Raw genomic sequence first — 20000 nt, forward strand, 5'->3', positions numbered from 1 at the left:
AGAAACGTCAAGCAAGAGTTTCGACAGTATTAAAGAAAAGTAAGAAAGGAAGTATAGACTTGATGATCTTGTTTGTAATATATAGTACAGATATGAAGCTTACACTAGTGCAGAAGGCAGTGGCTATTAATTCAGGTCGCTTAGATTTATACAGGTCGAATGGAGTGAGCGTGACTCCTTACAGGTGTTTTACACATATACATATAAATATATATACATGTATACAGCATACTCACATACAAACATACACATACACACACATAAACTCTTACACAGTTACACTCAAACACATATACCTTATACTTTCAATATTCATTTATTTATTTATATTTTTTCTTTAGGCTACTCTGCACTGGCGCGCTTTATAAACACTACAAATCGTCAACACTAGTTCCTTCTGTCCAATTACACATCAGTTTTTAATACATCTTTAAAAGTTTTTAACTTTTGTCTTTACTTAAGCTGTTCTTGAAAATTTTAGATAGTTATCTAGTTAGTTTTCGGGTCTCAAAACAATAATACAGATTTTCTCTATAATTACAGCAAGTTAACATTTCATATAACTATACAATTTATCTACAACATCTTGAGAGAGGGAATTTTTACATGGCTTGTATTATTCTTTATACAAGAATCAGCATAGTCAGCGAGAATGAAATATCCCTCCGAACCAAGCGTAGATTTTTTACTCAAATATATATATATATATATATATATATATATATATATATATATATATATATATATATATATATATATATATATATATATATATATATATATATATATATATATATATATATATATATATATCCCTTACGTTCTGGATTACAATAACATATATTTTTCTCTAATTTCTACTGATCTCAAAAATGAATAATATGCAAGGTTTTATTTACAGTTCTTGAAATATTCTAATTCAAGACGTTATCATTCCCTTAAGGCAGTGGTTCTTAACCCCTAGGTCGTGACCCAAAGTTGGGTCGCCAAGCCATTTGAATGGGTCGTCAGATATGTGCATAGATTTCTCGCCAACATACCTATCAAAATGTTATCAAAGTATCAATCCTGTGTATAGAATACGTAAGTCAATAACATCTAAGGCTAAGCAAATCATAAAGACAGACAATTTAATTGAGGTAAAAAAAAAAAAAACCCTACATCTGCTCTTGTCTTTCAAATATAATTTAAACCTTAAATAAAAGAGCGTTTATGAAGGTATATAAGTCGCCATTATCAATCTGCTGGACAGTAATTTGGGTCAGCTACAAAATGGAGTTGTTTTATATTTTTATTTAATTTTGTTTCTTTACTTTTTTTGTTCCATGACATCTGCATATATATAGAGAGTCCTTGGTAATAGTAATATACCGTACAATGAATTGAAATCCCCCATGATCCTCCATTCAAAACTAGTGCCCTCTAGGCCATCAAGCAAGAAGCGACAGTGTCAAGTGTGACAGTGATGAATGGTGTAGTGTGGATGTGTGCGTCCGTCAATCTTTCGTACCTACGCCTTTCCGTGAGGCGGCTGGAGCAGGAAATGGCCGAGCCGTACTGCAGAGAGGTGAGTAAACTCCTGGCCAGGATGAGGACGAGGCAGTGACGTGTGCAGTGTGCTGTGCTGCGGAATCAAGGGATGCGGCGGGAGGGTCAGGCTGTCATGGCGGTAACCTCTCGCTGTCTTGGGTACTATAGGACCAGGCCACAGTGTTTCATATCCCATATCGTAGTTTCCGTGGGTTGATATACACGATGGAAACGTGGAATGTGACTTGTGGTGTCAGTGAAGCTTTCATGGCGATACTACTACCATGACTGAAAATTAGGGAACTAGAATTGCCCGGTTAGCTCTCTCTCTCTCTCTCTCTCTCTCTCTCTCTCTCTCTCTCTCTCTCTGGAAGCTTATTTGCGCTCACTTTCCTAATGGACTGAGTTTGAATGACCGCAGTGAGGGTGCAGTCACAAATAATAGTGATGATGGGCCGGGGCTTCACACAGTTCATGGAGAGTAAAACGCGTATTTATGGCCAGGCACCCCCACCACCCTTGGCTGTCCTAGTGCGCCCTCCCTGTCGGCTGGGTTGTGGGCACGTGTGTGTGTGTGTGTGTGTGTGTGTGTGTGTGTGTGTTAAAGTTTCGTTAGAGTACGAGTAAGTGTAGTGCATAGATTCCGTTTGGTGCAAAGAGCAAGATTTTCGAATTGGAATGATTGTGGCTCATTGCACCTCACGTGCAGAATACAGTAAAATCCCTCTTATTCGGCATCAACGGGACCGCCGACATGTCGGATACTTGAATAGAAGTGAAATAATGTCCACAATCACCACCCAACACTCACGCATCTTACCATAACAAAGATCAGCTGATCTTTATCAACAGCTGATCTGATCAGCTGCTTAAGTGTAAGCACAACACGCTTCCTCTTTTCTACAACTTTGGGCATGATGAAGGCATCAGGTGATAAACAGTGCACACGCGGGACTGAGTCACTGAGTAAACACAATGCAGTGGGCAGTGGGTGGCGCGAAGCAGTGCGCTCTGGTGACGAGGGGACAAAGTATGCCTCGAGCGGGAATTTTAATCGATTTTGTGAGTACACATTGATTTTTTATTGATTTTAAGGCTCAGGGAAAAATGTGCCGGATACTTGAAGCTGCCAGATACTCAAATGCCGGATGAGAGGGATTTTACTGTACTGCATGACGAGACGATGCTTGTGTTACAGTTTTTGTTTTTGTAATGCATCTTATTCTGTTTTTATTACGTTCTTCTTCCTTAAGCAGTTGACTTTGTGTTGTTTACGACCAAGCATCGAAAACTCAAGCCCCAACTTTTAAGCATAATTTCTAATGATGAACAAAATGTATTAAATTCTTTTATCCAGAACCTTTAAGATCCAGATATTGATTGACAGCTGCCAGGTACTGCAGGCCATTTATGTAAGTGCTTCAAAAATAATTTTAATTTTATTTTTAGTAGTTTTGATAAGTAAATAATAAATGACCTAGATATAATATTAAAGTTTTATTTATATTAATAGTATTACAGCAGGTATTCTGAAATGTTAACAAGTATGTGCTGCTTATAAAACATGAAAAACAGTACAACACACACTAGGTATGTAACACAAGGCAGAAAATAAAACCAAGGCCTTACTATGAAAGACAGCAACATTCATAAGTTTTTTTTTTTTCCGCACCTGCACAAACATTTGGTAACATCACTTTAAACACTTTAAACACTTTATTATGTTTGTCTGTAATACATATATAAGCTTAAGGTACAATTAATTGAAAGACAAACAGCCCCTTATGAAGCACAAGCTTTTTGGGCACACTTAATATCTACTTAATACTGAAATGTAAAACAACACTAAACTAAAAATCTAATTGAAGAAAATGTAAAAAAAAAAAAAAAAAAATTAATAGCAATAACAAAAGATTTAGGGATAAATGGCTTTGCAAGAACAGGAAGGAAAGGAGAAAAATCATAATTATACATGAGAAATAGAGAAAATTGAAGTGGAATCTGATTATAAACAAGCAAATATTAGTTTTGAGAATAATTAAACAAACAGAAATAAATATGTATATATACTAGAGGTTATAAACTATTTTAGTTACAGAGGATATGAACTATTTGGTTACAATACCAAGAAACAAAATAATTGATATTGATAAAAATTGATTGAAGTACAAGATGTGTCAGTATTGAGACAATAAATATTCTTTTAGTTTTCTCTTAAAGATATTTACGCTTAATGAATTTTTTATGTGTGACAGGGTGCTATTCCATATTTTGGGACCTTTATACATTAGAGAGTGTTGGTAGAGAGTTAAGGTATGATGGGGAATCTGTAGAGAATGCCTGTAGCGTGTGGAGTGGTTATGAGTTAGGGTCAGGGTATTGTTGTTGTTGGAATTTATCAATTTGAACATGTATGATGCAATAGATAAGTTTGATAAGTCAGAGAGTTGAAGGATTTTCATAGATTTAAAGAGTGGAGGTGTGTGTTGGAGGAAGTCACTATTAGTCATGATTCTAATAATTTTCTTGTGGAGGATGTTTAGATTTTGTAGATGACATGGGTAGGTAGTGGACCAAATTGGATTACAGTAGGTTAAGTGTGGATATATATGGGCATAATACATGATTTTCATAATTTCCACTGGAACAAAGTTTTTTATTTTCAGCAATAGAGCTATTGATCTAGATAATTTTAGGCAAAGGTTTGATATGTGATATTTAAAGGTAAGATTATTGTCAAATGTGACTCCAAGAAATTTTGTCTTAGAAACTTGCGTGATATCTTTATCTAATATGGTAAGTCTAGGTAAGGGTTGGTATTTGGTGGTGGTATTTGTAAATAACATGTAGAAAGTTTTAGCTGTGTTAATTGTTAGGCGATTTGCAAGACACCATTCAGAAAAGGCAGATAATTCTAGGTTGGCTCTGTAGATTAGGTCAGTGGGATTATCACCAATCATGTACAAGGTGGAGTCATCAGCAAACTGTATAGTGTTGAAAGCAGTAGAGGCATTGCTGATATCGTTGATATATATCAGGAAAAGAATAGGGCCTAAGATGCTACCTTGTGGCACGCCAAGATGTATAGGTTTGATGGTTGATTTAGAGTTATTGTAGGATGTAAAATGAGATCGGCCAGTTAAATATGATTTGAACCAATTTTCCACACAACCGCGAATACCATAGTGACGTAATTTGTCTATTAGAATGTTTGGGTCAACTGTGTCAAAAGCTTTGCTGAAATCAATGAAAATGGATATTATAGACTTATGTTTATTCAAGGCATCGTGTAGGTCAGAGGTAAACACATTTATAGCGTCAAAAGTATTTAGTCAGGGGTGGAAACCAAATTGCCTATTATTTAAGAATTTTTGTGAATTGAGGTAGTTCATGAGGAAGTTCTTCATAATGATTTCAAATATTTTAGAGAACACTGGTAAAATAGAGATTGGTCGGTAGTTTGAGATATTAGTTTTACTTCCCGATTTATGGATAGGGATAATTTTTGCCAGCTTGAATCTATTAGGGAAAACTCCATCTTTTATTGAATCATTGAATAATTTTGAGAGTGGCTCTGCTAGAAGATTTTTGTTCTCTTTGATTATTTTCACAGGTATTTCATCCGTAGGGCATTTTTTATTTTTTAAGGCAGAAATAGCTCTGACTATGTCATTTCCTGTCACTATGGGAATATTCATGGAATTTAGGAAATTACCTCTGAGATAAGAAATGTGTGAGTTTTGAGCTCTAGGAAGCTGGGAGCTAAGTTGAGGTGCAATTTGTGAAAAATAGGTGTTGAATGCATTTGAAATTTCATGTGGAGTGTGTAGGACTGTGTCATTATAGTGTAGTGTGTGGGAGACCGTCTTGTTATTATTATTAATGTTTTCTATTTCGGTAATTAGTTCCCAAACTTTTTTTGTGTTAAGTCTAAAATTTTCAAACCTTTGTAGGTAATATTCAGATTTTTTGCATTTTATTAAGTTATTTAGATAATTTCTGTAATGTTTGTAGTGGTCCATTGTAATTGACGCTAGTTTGTATAGTTTGTACAGCTGATATTTATGTTTTGTTGAATTTATTAACCCCTGTGTTAACCAAGGCTTACTTAGTCTTTTGGATGTGATAGTTTTGGTTATTTTGGGGAAGCAGGAATAGTATATTTTATATATTTTATCCAGAAATATGTCGCAGTTCGTGTTTGTGTCACTGCTAGTGAGGTAGAGATTCCAGTCTGTATTTGATAGGGTCTGTGTGAATTTCAACCGATTTACTCTATTTTGTAGCCTAAAATCAACTTTGTGGTGAATATTGCACACTTTATCAGAGACTGGAATATTGATAAACGCTGGAAGGTGGTCACTGATAGGAAAGTGGAAAATTCCAGAAGAGACTGGTTCATTGAAGTTTGTCCAGACGTGATCCAATAAAGATGGGGCTGCAGTTGTATGTATGTCTGAAAATCTTGTTGGTCGAGATATATGTGGGAAGTAATTGTTTGATTGCATAGTTGTAATGAAAGAGTTAGTAGGAGGGTGTGACACATGTTCAAGAAGGTTTATATTGAAGTCACCTATGAGTATATTCCTGTTGTTTGTGAAAAAGTTATTTGAAAGAAGATTATCAATATATGCATTAAATTCATTTACTTTAGCATGTTTACTATTTGGTCTGTAAATACAAGAAACAGAGTAGGAGGTAGTAGGTAGAATAATTTTCACACTACATAGTTCAGCATTTTCATCACACATGCAAAAATCCTTAATAATTTCACTTTGTAGGTCAATATTTACATAAATTGCAACACCCCCACCTGGAGAGTATAAAGGCCTGTGAACATGATATGACTTATAGCCATCAATTTCGTGAAGGTGAACATTATTTGCATTGAGCCAGGTTTCACTTATACATAAGATATCAGGGAGTTTGGGAAGAGATTTGATAAAAGAGATTACTTGGTCATAATTTTTGTTTAGTGAGCGGGCATTTATATGGAGAATATTGATATAGTCAGCGCTACTTCTTGGTATAACATTCATGTATAAGGTAAGGTCATGATAATTACAGATATCATCTAACTCAAGAGATAAGTACATGGAATTTATTATTTCTATGCCGATGCTATCAGATTCATTGTTGTCTTCTAAGTCGTTGAAAAGTGTATTGAGGAGATTCTCACTAGTAAAGTTCATGATATAGAAAGGGGAATTAAAGAAAGGCTAGTAGAAAAGGGGGCAAGTATGGGTAGCAGAGAGGGAGGAGGGAGTGGAAGGGATTTGGAAAAGTTTAAGGGAGAGGAAAGGAAGGATATGATAAGTAGAGATAGAGAAGAATAATCAAAGAATAAGGAAATACATAATAAAAAATTAAAATAAAAATTAAATAAAAAGAAATTGGAAGGCTTACCAGGTATGTCATAAGAAGGGTGGAAGGTAGATTGCAAAATGTTTGCAGAATTTGGTGATCAAAAGGATTAAGTTGATAAAACTATAAATGTTCAAGATATTGGCAAAGTAAAGATGATAGAATAAAGCTTCATACCCAAGATATTGGCAAAGTAATAGATAAATAGGCAAAGTAGTAGATGATAAAAGAAAGTTTCATATGATGAAATCTAGAAAAAATTAAGATGAATAATAATAAGTTGGAGACATGCATAGGATATGACATATAAAATATATACACAGGAAAGGATAATGAATACATTATATATGTAAATTAAATAGACATAAAGATTTCTAGAATGTTTGGTAGGAAATATTGCATCATGTTGAGTTGAGAGCACATTTAAGACTGGGTCAGAACAGGATATTTATCTAGGAAAATGTTCAAAGACTGTTCAGTGGTTATCATGTGTTTTTGACTAGATGTTTTTAATTTAACAAAGATCTTTCCATCCCTTGTGTAGCACTGTTGGAAAAGCTCCTTGTTTTTTTTCCTGATACCCCAAACTGTATTGAAGATATTGCGTCGTTTTGGAGTGAGACTTTCATTAATATAGAGGCTAGGTTTAACTTTTACACAGGCATCCATTATTTCTGCCTTCTTTGATCTATTTAGCAGCTTTACAATTATTGGTCTCTCTTTGTTTTGACTTTTTGAACCTAACCTGTGAGCAACATTGATGTCAGCATGACTTAAATTGATGTGCAGATTATCTTTAACTGAATTCACAACAAGGTCAGTTGAGTTTTCATGGTTTTGTTCTCTGGGCAATGCAGGACCACTAATTATTATAGTATCTCTTTCATATTGTTCTACATCATCTAGTTGATTTTCAAGTTTGCTGACTGTATCCTCAAGTGAGGTCACTTTGTCCTGCAACTTTTCAATTTTTTCATCTTTTTCCTTGGAAAGAATAGACAGAGCTTTCACTATTGTGTTCACTATCACTTTACCTTCTTCGGACAGACGAGCAATGTCACTGGAGATGAAGTCAAGGATGTTTGTTGTGGGTGCTTGTCCCATGGCTTGAGTTGGTGTCTTGACCATCTCGGCTATAGCTGTCCCCTGCTTCTGTCCAACTGGAGTAGATACCACAGCTGCTACGTCAGACCCTGCCGCACTCCTTGTCTGCACCATTTAGCTTGCGAGAATCCAAGTAGTAGACTACGTGCAGGTATAATGGAGTAAACAGGTACAGGGGCGAATCTGCGACGAGCCGGGGTTTGTTTACGTTTGGCAAATATTGTTGGAACAGTCCAGCGGCGGAGGCAGGGGACTTGTTTTGCTGGCTTATTCTTCCTTCACATCCTTCTATGTACTGGTTCTTGTATGGATCTTATGGCGGAGACATACCCGGAGCACCCCGTAATGGTTCTTGGATAATAAGCGGGTGTAGCAAGCAGAAAAAATGTGGAAAGTGAGGAGCTCCAAGGCACACCTTGTCTCCCGCGCGTGCACGGGACATCAAGGTGTTTATCAAACACTTATGCCTTATAAGACAGAACACATGTTAGTTGCATTAAGAGATCACACAAAAGTCATCACTATCTTATAGCATACATATATAGTATGCAGCAGCACCAAGAGACATTGCAGTGTAACAACATAAGAAATAAGGGAAGCTGCAAGAAGTGACCAGGCTTACACGTGGCAGTCCCTGTATGAAATATACCTATCTATTTCCACCTATCATCCCCATCCATAAACCCGTTTAATCTTATCTTAAAGTTCTCTAATGTCTTAGCACTAACAACATGATTACTGAATCTGTTCCACTCATCTTCCACTCTTTTTGAGAACCAATTTCTTCCTATCTCTTTCTTAAACCTAAATTTTTCAAGCTTGAACCTGTTATTTCATATTCTATCCTGGTTGCTGATCATAAGAATTTTGCTTACATCCCCCTTGTTATAACCCTTATACCACTTAAAGACTTCTATCAGGTCCCCTCTTAACCTATATCTCTAAGGAATGTAAATTTAACAGCTTCAATCTAGCCTCATAAGGAATACTCCTCATCTCCCGTATCCTTTTAGTCATTCTCTTCTGTACTTATATACTATATAGACCTATATCTTTTCTGTAATGTGGGGAGCATAACTGCATAGCGTAGTCTAGATGACGTCTGACCAGCGCCAAATATAACTTTAATATTATTTCGGGCCTTCTATTTTTAACACTTCTAAAAATGAATCCTAATACCCTGTTTGCCCTGTTTTTGGCCTCTATGCATTGTTTTCCTAGACGGAGTTCAGAGCTAACTATAACTCCTAAATCTTTTTCGTACCCTGAACCTACCAGAGTTTCGTTGTTTATTGTGTAGCTACTGTGTGGGTTTCCTCTACCTACACTAAGTACTTTGCATTTGTTGATATTAAACTGCATTTGCCATCTGTCTGTCCATTCATTCATCCTATCTAAATCTGCCTGCAAGGTGATGGCATTCGATTCTGACCTAATTAATCTACTTATCCTTGTGTCATCTGTAAATTTACTAACATCACCAATTCCACTATCCAAGTCATTGATATATATTATAAACAACAATGGCCCTAATACTGATCCCTGTGGCACCCCACTAATTATGTGATCCCATTCGGGTTTAGAGCTGTTTATTATAACTCTTTGTCGCCTGTTGCTTAGCCATGACCCTATCCAACCTAACACCTTCCCATCTATCCTGTGTGCCCCAGCCTTTCTCAGTAGCCTCCGATTGGGTATCTTGTCAAAAGCTTTACGAAAGTCCAGATATGAGATGTCATAACTATTACCATTATCTACTGCCTCATACACTTTACTGTAAAAACTTAACAAAGTTTGTCAGGCAAGATTTCCCCATCGTGAAGCCATGCTGTGACTGATTTATCAAATTATGTTTTTCTAAATGCTCCAAAATGTTCCTTGTTATTATTGACTCCAATATTTTACCTACAACAGAAGTTAAGCTGACAGGTCTATAATTAGACGCTAAAGTTTTATCTCCTTCCTTAAAGATGGGGTACTACATTAGCCTGCCTCCACATTACTGGTACCTCACCTGGCTCAAGTGATTTCATAAAGACAGAAACTAACGGCTCACTAATAACCTCTTTGCATTCCTTAATTACTCTGGGATATATTTCATCTGGTCCTGGTGTCTTGAACTTTTTTTTTTTTAGCCTATCTTCTGTTCCACAATCTCCTTAGTTATGGAAATATCTGTCAGCTTCTCATTCTCATCTGCTCTAAACATCTGTTCTCTATTTGGCATATCCTGCATGTTTTCCTGGGTGAAGACAGTTAAAAAATACTTATTCAGAATTTTACTAATCTCCTCCCCAGAACTAACCAGCTCCTCATCTACCTAGTTATATTTACCTAGTTGTGAAATACAGGACAAGAGCCACACTAGGCTCGTGCTGTCCCATCTCCATATCGACTTTTATCTAGATTTTCTTTAAAATTATGAATTGTCTTTGCACACACAGTCTCATCCTCATTCCATATCATTATATTTCTGTGTGGGAAGCTGTGTTTCTTGATGTCTCTTCTGCAAAACACTCCTTTTCAATTTCCTTCCATGTCCATGTCCTCTTGTGTCTCTTATATCTGGTATCATAAGGTCTTCTCTGTCCAACTTTTCCATTCCTTCCAATATTCAATATGTTGCTATCAAATCACCTCTTTCCTAGTGTAGTCAGGCCCAATCTCTTCAACCTTTCCTCATAACTATACTCTCTTAAGCTTGCAGGGATTTTAGTTGCAGCTCTCAGGATTCTTTCTAACTTTCTTGTATCCTTTTCCAAACTTGGCGACCACACTGATGCTGTGTACTCCAATCTTGGACGTATCATCATTGCTATCAGTTTTTTTTATCATATCTTCATCAGTATAGAAGAATGCTATCTTGATGTTTCTCAGCAGATTATGTTTCTCCTATAATTTTGTTTATGTGCTTTCCAAATGATAAATTATCAGTAATAATTACTCCTAGGTCTTTTTCTTCTGATCTTATAGAGCTTTCCTCATTCCTTAAGTAATAGTTGCCAACTGGTCTTCTCATACTTTCTCCAAACCTCATCACACTACATTTTTTAGCATTAAACTCCATGTTCCACCTCAATGACCATTCATTAATCTTAAGTCCTGATTTAAAGCATTGCAGTCCTCTTCATTTGTTACTTTCCTCTTAATCTTAGTGTCATCAGCGAAAAGGTTCATGTAACTTTCTACACCTTCTGTCTTATCATTTACATAAACTGTGAACATAATAGGTGCAAGTACTGAACCTTGCGGTACTCCACTTATTACCATTCTCCAGTTCGACCTGCTGCCTTTAATCACTGTCCTCATTTTTCTGTTTGTCAAAAAGTCAGTCATCCACTTTAACAGTGATCCACCGAGTCCTCCAATTTTTTCCAATTTCCATATTAGTCTTCTGTGCGGAACTTTATCAAATGCTTTTCTCAAATCTAAGTATATGCAGTCGAACCATCCATCTCTCTCTTGCACTATATCTATTACTCTTAAGTAGAAACTTACCAAATTCGTAACACAAGATCTTCCTTTTCTGAAGCCAAACTGTTTCTCTGTTATCACCTTGTTGTCTTCAAGGTATTTCATCTTTCTGTTCTTGATAATCTTTTTACAAATCTTCACCACCACACTTGTGAGTGATACAGGTCTATAATTTAATGGATCTTCTTTACTTCTGGTCTTGTGAATTGAAGTAATATCTGCCTGTTTCCAAACTATGGGTACTCTACCTTTTACCAGAGTGGTGCTAATTATATTGTGCAACACTGAGACTAATTGTGAGCTACACTCTTTTAAAATCCAACTTGATGCACCATCAGGACCCATTGCTTTCCTAACATCCAGGTCTTCCAACATAATCTTTACTTCTTCTACTGATGTTTTAATCTCCTTTAGGTCAGTCCCTTTTTCTAATGCTGTCCTCTCACCTTTGAAATTATTTTCCTTAGTAAACACAGAGTGGATGTATCTGTTAAACACTTCATCTACCTCTTCTGGGTCATCCACTGTCTATTCTCCGGCTTTTACTATGCTTATTTCATCTTAACTCTTTTATTTTCCATTGATGAATTTATAAAATAATTTTGGTTGGTCTTTACATTTCTCCACAACATTCTTTTCAAAATTTTTCTGATCATCTCTGCGAGTTTTGACATATTTGTTCCTCTTCCTTATATAATTGTTCCACAGGTCTAGTCTCTTGTTTTTCTTCCACTTGTTCCATGCTTTTTCTCTCCAATCTAGCTGTTGCACATCTGCTGTACCAATCCTTTTTGAAAAGGTTCTCTGTTGATCTTTTGGGTACCCATTTCTCTACTCCCTTATTATAAATGTCCAGGAAAGCTGTCCACTTATCCTCTATGTCCTCCTTTTGAATAACTATGTTCCAATTTACTTCAGTGAAATACTTCCAAAGTTGTCCAAAGTTAGTCTTGCTGTAGTTTAGGCATTCTCTTCTGTGGTCCTCTTTCCTTATACTGAGGTTATTATCCATAACTGTGAACTTCATTCTCTCTCCAAGAGTTGGAATAGGGGGGAACATAAGTCACCTTATGTATCTTCCAGTATTCTGTCTTAAACTTATTTTCAATACTTCTGCCTCCTCCATCCCATATGTGACAGATTCCACTAATAAATTCTTCCTAACTAGAAGCATCACACCTCCTCGCCGTTTATTCTTTCTATTTCTCATACAGAGGTTGTATTTTCCTTCACCAATATTTAATATATCCTCTTCACTTGCCAATTTAGTTTCAACAATTCCCATGATGTCCGGTTTTTCCTCTTTTAAATAGTCTTCTAGTTCCAACACTGCCGACATTAGTCCATTTATGTTCGTGTATGCTGCTTTTAGTCTTCCCCAGCCCCTATCTGCTGCCTTTAATGGGCCTATAATATCTTCATTCTTCATCCTGTATACCTGTTAAAATCCCTTGGGGTCCGTCTTTGCCTGGCTGGCTATCTTTAATTCATAATTGCCCTTAGGTTTCCTCGTTAACCTCCTGACTGTCCTAACTAATTCATTAAATTGTGGCCTTAAAACCTCTTCACCTGCCCTTAATCTCTTATATATACTTCCCTTCCGTCCTATATAATGTTTTAACCTAACATTTATGAATTTAGGGTAATTTTTCTGTATCTTATTGCTCTATATGGGATGTTTGCTAGCTGTCCTGTATGCAGTTTGTCAACGAAATATTTATACAACTCATCTACATTTACTTCACCTAATCCCCTCATCTTGGCCTCTTCCATCCTCTCCACTCCCTCATCTACTCACCTTGACCTCACCTTTCCCATTTCAGCATGACCTGACCCTTCAACATACACCCATCTCCCTCTCTCTCTCTCTCTCTCTCTCTCTCTCTCTCTCTCTCTCTCTCTCTCTCTCTCTCTCTCTCTCTCTCTCTCTCTCTCTCTCTCTCTCCTCCGCCCCTTCCGGACACATCTTCCCTCCTCTTGTCCTACACCCTCACACCTCACCTAACCTCTCTCATCCTGCTTTATCTTTCTCAACTCTGTCCTGGACCTGACCTTACCCTGCAACCGTTGCCAGTCAACTCCTTTGAGGTACCTTTTTAATTCCTCAAAATCTGCTCTCCTAAAGTCAGGTATTTTATTAGTGTTTTTGCTTCTAAAAGTTTCTTCACATTTTAATTTGTACCTAATTTACCAATGGTCACTGTTACCTAGCTGTCCTCCAACCTTTACCTGCATGACTGCTTCCTTCCTGTTAGTAAGAATTAAATCTAAAATATTGTTCCCCCTTGTGGGTTCTACGACTACTTGTTTTAAAAAATTACTCTGAATTACCTTAAGAAATTCCTCTGCTTCCTTGTTACCCACCATATGCCTTATTTGATATTCCTAAAATTAAAATCTCCTATCACACATACCTGACTGTACCTTCCTGGTCTATTTATTTCCTGCCACAGTGAGGTGTTAATTTCCTTTGTACTGTTTGGTAGCCTGTACACTACTCCCAGTACTACTGACTGTGATCCTTCCTTAATATCTACCCATATCAACTCTGTTTTGAATGTACTTCAGGAGGTAACGGAGTCAGCATAGCAAGGCTACACCACCTAACAGAGAACACAAAGACTTCCATATCAGAACAAATGACATGGCAACTCAATACTGCATACAACAACAACAACAACATTGAAGTAAAGATATACAGTGGGCATATGGCAGCTAAAGATATAGTGTTAATAACATGTAGCTAATCAAAGAAAATTTCAGAGAAGAGAAGCATTTATGTCACCACAAAGTAAACATGCAGAATTTAAATAATTCCTGCATATGCTGTAACAAACAGCACAAACCTGATGAAATGCTGCATTACATGAGAAAATAAGAGGACTGATATCAAATGCTACTGTAAGATATATCTAAAATTACATATATTGTGAGAAAATACATTATGATAGATATCTTATATATATATATATATATATATATATATATATATGAATAATGCATCATGATAAAATGAAGAAAACATTATGTGCAGGACAAAATACAGCATCCTGAGCTTGGACATGGGACATGCAATGAGACAGTAGGACAAGAGCAGAATAGCTTGCAAGAATACAGTGAAAAGAAAAACAAAAACCCTTAGAAAGAAATTTTGTGCACACATCTGTTTACTGTATGCTAATTTACTATTCAACTTTATATATTTATTTCTTCTTCCTATTTCCTATTTAGGGACATAAAATACTCCAAGTCTGATTAAAGTAAAGCTTTTGGTTAGTTGCTGAAACACATGCAGAAGCAACACAAACTTATGACAGGTAAAGTTTCCTCATTGGGGAATGAAAAGGCCACCTAAATCACAAATCTAATCTGCCTCATTGCTGCTGTCTAACTGATGGCTGGTATCTGACAAAATATCCTTGTCATGTGACATTCATGAGGCTCAAAAATCTTCTTCAGGCACAGTCAGTTACATGGAAAAGATTATGAGCTAGAAGTAGTCTGATGCCATCACTATATCTTCACATTTAGAGTTAGGAACAGAAGTCAATGGGTAATCCGAGTCTTAATCTTGTCAAGGAAATGTGGTCTTGTCAAGGAAGTGTGGTTCATCCAATTAATAACTAAGGTAAGGGAACTGAACAAATACCAGTGGTGCCACAGCACCTGAAGTGCTGTTTTGTTAGAGTGTGTGTATGGCACAGTTTCCATAATGTTCTTGCATTCCTTGCAAATTTTACAAGATTTAGCAATAAACATCATTAAAATGAAGAGTAACTATACTATTTCAATAATGAAAAGGATCTCTGCACCTGATATATATACCTATACTGGAATAAGGACAGCTTTTTGTGCCAGTAACCCTACCCTGGAATGTGTCTATTCTGTTCATTACTTGAAAATCCTACATATGTTGAATTTACCAGTTGGAGCAAGTTTCATATTTTAGGCTGATGATCATTCAAAATTCAGCATTTAATTATATTATCCTATATGTACTTTACTTTTCTCCTTCAAAATAGTGTTACTGAGTCTCATCAAAAGCTTTGGTGAATTGTACGAGAAATGGATCCATTCACCATTGACGGCAAACATGCCAAAATTCTAAGAGAACATTGTATTCCTTCTTGGTCAGAGAAAGAAAAAAAAAAGTGCAGTTACTCTAGTATCAATGTCTTAAACCTAATGAACATGTCATCACACTCTGCATAATATCAATCTTTCCCAGATAAAAGGAATATCCTAAAAAAACATTTCCATTTCTCATTAGTTCTCTAATCACACACACACAAAAAAAAAAAAGAGAAAAAAAATGCTTGGTTTCCAATTTTCAAACTTTTGTCATGTTCACCAATATCCTTGCCTCCAATAATGGAATCAGAAACCTGGTCAATATTAAACAAATCTTTGATGATACTCATTACATGAAATATATTGCCTTAAAGTAACTTCCTTTACAGGACTGCCAGAGTTTGTTGCTCCTGCTGACAAAATGTTTCTCAGTGAGAAATGCAGTGCTTACTGTAATCCTTTTAAAACTGTGATAATATACTGCTACAGGAAGCTGCCTCCTCCTCTTCCTCCTCTTCCTCCACCGTCACACTAATCAAAGCATGTGACAGATGTCCATTGAAAAATTACAGCATCCTGGGAGGCAGAAAATCTGCTGCTCTTTGCATCAATTGCTGTGGTATTGTGCTGGTCTTCCTTCCTGATTGCTGGACTGTCTTGTGTGGTGTGGATGGTGTCCCTATAAATATGGAAATATGGAATATGTTTGCATACTTTGTATTATTATTATTATTAGCATACTAGTATATGCATTTATTTTCTTGAATAATGCTATTACCTCTTAATAACAGAATAGGTTAACAACTTTTGTTTCTATCTCACCTCTGCCATCTTAAACTTTTCTCATACCCACAACAATTGTCCTCTTCAAGTAAGTGATTAACAGCAATTATAAACCTTATATGTGGTCATTATTCCCACCACATCTTTTCCTTGCCAAAAACATCTTATAATACTTGTTCACATTGCTCATCACGTTAGTTAACATGCTTGGCTCAGATGAGCCAGTTGTTTCTCCTTTCCTGCTGTAAGCCACTTTACCACAATACAGTCTGTAAAAAGAAGCATTTTGTTAACCAGAAAACAAAGATTGGACAAAATAAAGTTATAAATATTGTGAAATATTAGCATATAAAGAAATGTATGATTGTGTATGGACAAATGGTGAAAGAAGATAGGACTTGTTAGTAGTGGAGGCAGAAGTTGGTTTATTATTTTCTGTTTATTCATGTTTATATTCATATTCATATTTATATTCAAATTACTGTTTATTTTTGTTTATTTATTTATTTTTTATTTTTTTTGGAGAAAAATAACCATGATTTCTTCCCATTTGTTTTTAATTTTAGCTTGATCAATTTAGATTTAAATAGAGAGCGGTTCTCCAACAGTGGTAGATGACAGGAGTTGGCTCTGTAATTAGCTTGTTTGTACAGAGTCAACAGGGAGCTTGAAAAGAAGATTAGACAGATTTATGGATGGGGATGATAGTTCATTAACACCCAAAGGCTCATTGACATGAAATATTATTGCAGAGAAGCAAATCAACATAAAAATGCTCGCACAGTCTAATGGGGCCGAGTCTTACTACCAGAGAATACCTCGAACCTGCTATTCTCTATATTGATAGTTCTGGAGAGGAGAGAGAGAGAGAGAGAGAGAGAGAGAGAGAGAGAGAGAGAGAGAGAGAGACGAAACTGATATGATAGATCAATTAATACGATTATGGGTATCGGATCCCATGAAGGGCGACTAGAGGGCCAGGAGAGGGTAAAGTACTCACACAAGCCCTTATGTAGGGGAAGTACTGGAGGCTTGGTATAAACTCTACAAAACCAGATGTACTGGAGTTTTCATTACAACTGTTTGTTATTATTATTATTATTATTATTATTATTATTATTATTATTATTATTATTATTTTTATTATTTTTATTATTATTATAATTATTTTTATTATTATCATTATTATAGCTGGCCTTAACAGTCAAGGCATTTAATAATCATTCCTATGCAGAGATTAATGATGGTAGAGAGAGAGAGAGAGAGAGAGAGAGAGAGAGAGAGAGAGAGAGAGAGAGAGAGAGAGAGATACTTGCATAAAAAGTTGATAAGCGGCCTAAATATTCAGAGGGCTTGCGAGTCTCAAGTGTGAGTAGCGAATAAAAAAGCTCGTCAGGTTGGAGTTCATTAGCATGCCTTCATCAGGCGTGTGATTACTCATGTGTTCAGACGACGGGAGATTGAATTACTTGTCATGAATGCTTTTAATAAGGATATTTATTTATATATTTGTTTATTAGCAGGTCATCTCCAGCCTTACATCTGGAGCTTCATTATATTATGTTTAAGGGAAAATATGAGTAAATCGTGTGAGTCTTGCCGTGGTAGGAAAGATGGCCTCCTGCGGGACCTTATCAGAAGAGCGTCTGGCACTGGTTTGGTAAGCCATGGGACTAAAAAAGATAAGATGCGTTTGGTAATGCATATATAGGAATATTATTGCCAGCGAAACACTACCTTGGCTTTGCAGTAAAGCTTTTGTATTCAGATGACTGCAGGAACTGAAATATATAGACACAACTATACTAGGCAGGTCCAGTGAAAGGTATCACACTAAATGTATTGCTACATCCAGACGAATTAGCAGCACAAGCATGAAGGAGTGTGGATCTCACAGGTGTTCGTTTTTGTTGAGATCCTTACCAAGAAGCGGTGACATCCAGAACCAACAGCAACTACGATATCTGTGTGGTCTGTGGAGCCTTTGTTGTTGTTGTTGTTTCGTTGTGTAAGACGTTATAGGGAACATCCTGTGTCCTCGCAGTAACCACACGTAAAGGCAGGTTTTCTAACTAGGAGTGGTCAGAGAGTTGTTGTTGTTGTTGTTGTTGTTATCAGAACCACAAATGGAGGAAGGTAGAGGTGTTTTATTACTGAACAACAATAAAGAAAGAAGAATAGATGAGTCAGGCCACCTTGGCGGAGATACTCAAAAGGGATTTTCATGTTTTGTGCCGTGAATACTTTTTATGGCTAGACTGAAGTGGTACTTATTATTTTCTAAATATATCCTTGCTGTTGTTTTTAGGTTTGTACCACTGAATGTTGGCAAGCTTTATATTTATTATTATTTTTTTTCCTTATTTGATCTTGTTATATATGTAATTTTGTTTTTCGTTTTATTTTGTTGCAGCTGTTGTGCATATTTAACATTCACAGCGTTTCAAGTGTGTTCTGTTTTCAGTGTTGTTTTCCATGTATCCATGTGTTCTTGCTTGGAGGAATTTGACACGTTTTATTTATGATATTTTGTGTTTTTCTTCAGTATTTATTCTTTCATTTTTTGTTCATGTGTATGTTGTAACTCATGCAGTAAAGGATTTCTGGTGGTTCTGTTTGTGATGCTTAAATTTTAGCTCTTTTTAGAGTAGTCAAGCTTCATCACTTTCTTATGTGGATGTTTTGATATTTTCAGGAAAGGATGGCAGGAGGTGCTGCGGTGAACACTCCCAACACGTGCAGGAGGAAAGTGAGTACCTGCTTCATTACATGTGGCCTCTGTTTTGGAACTCGCAGTTAGACTTTTTTTTTTTTTTCCATGTCAACCGAAACCTGTCACTGTTGCCTGCCTTTCTCCTGTCTGCTTCCCATGAATCTATGATGGAAAGAAAGGATGTGCTTCAGTGGTATCGTGTCAGTAGTATTATCCATTGAAGGATTAGTTTAAACCTTTTTCTAAAGCGTTGTTTTGTCTCCATTTTTCTGCCTTCCTAGGATATATATATATGAAACAAGAAATAATGTAAATTTAGTCTATAATGTTCATTGCAACATCTTACAGGGAAAAAAAGTCCTTTTGATGATTAACCGAGAATCTTTTTGAAACCTATAATCTTTGTATTCCAGTCTTCGTGTGCTTATTTTAGTGTATGCATAGAAAAAAAAGATACGTAATCATATATTTTCTATAATGGTGTCATCTTTTTGGTATAAATATTTACTTGGAGATTCAGTTGCAACCTATCAATTAGTATCATTTTGCGTTCATTTATTTTCGTATATATCTTTTGTATGTACGAATATATGAGTGAAGAAAGGAAAGATGCAATTACGCAATACTTTCCACAATAACAGAAATATTCACTTGAGGACTTTTTTAGGTAGCAAATATCAGATCTTGTAATTTATCTGTTTATTTATCCTTTACTGTGCTTTACCGATATGTAGATTAATAATATTTTGCATGTTATGATAGTGTCCTTGGAAACTATTACTGTAACACATTTCATTTAGTGTGAATTTGATTTCCACAAAAAAAAAAAAAATAAAAAATTATCCATTGTCTGGAGAAACCATATTTACATTTTCTTTGTTCAATTGGTATTTGTATTATTTTTAACTGATTTCCCGGGAAGCGTTACTACCATGATACTTGTGACCTAACCTAAGGTAAC

At 36.0% G+C, this 20000-nt stretch overlaps 1 long non-coding RNA gene across 1 annotated transcript in view; it reads left to right on the forward strand.

Moving 5' to 3' along the window:
• Nucleotides 1–1382: 1382 nt before the first annotated feature.
• LOC135100636 (uncharacterized) overlaps nucleotides 1383–20000 on the forward strand; it is a 47604-nt gene continuing 28986 nt past the window's right edge. Inside the window, exons 1-2 of the long non-coding RNA XR_010268852.1 lie at nucleotides 1383–1567; nucleotides 19022–19075. This is a non-coding gene — a long non-coding RNA (uncharacterized LOC135100636). The remainder of the gene's footprint in view (nucleotides 1568–19021; nucleotides 19076–20000) is intronic.

This window comes from Scylla paramamosain, chromosome 5, assembly GCF_035594125.1.
Source record: "Scylla paramamosain isolate STU-SP2022 chromosome 5, ASM3559412v1, whole genome shotgun sequence".
NCBI classification, from domain to species: Eukaryota; Metazoa; Arthropoda; class Malacostraca; order Decapoda; family Portunidae; genus Scylla; species Scylla paramamosain.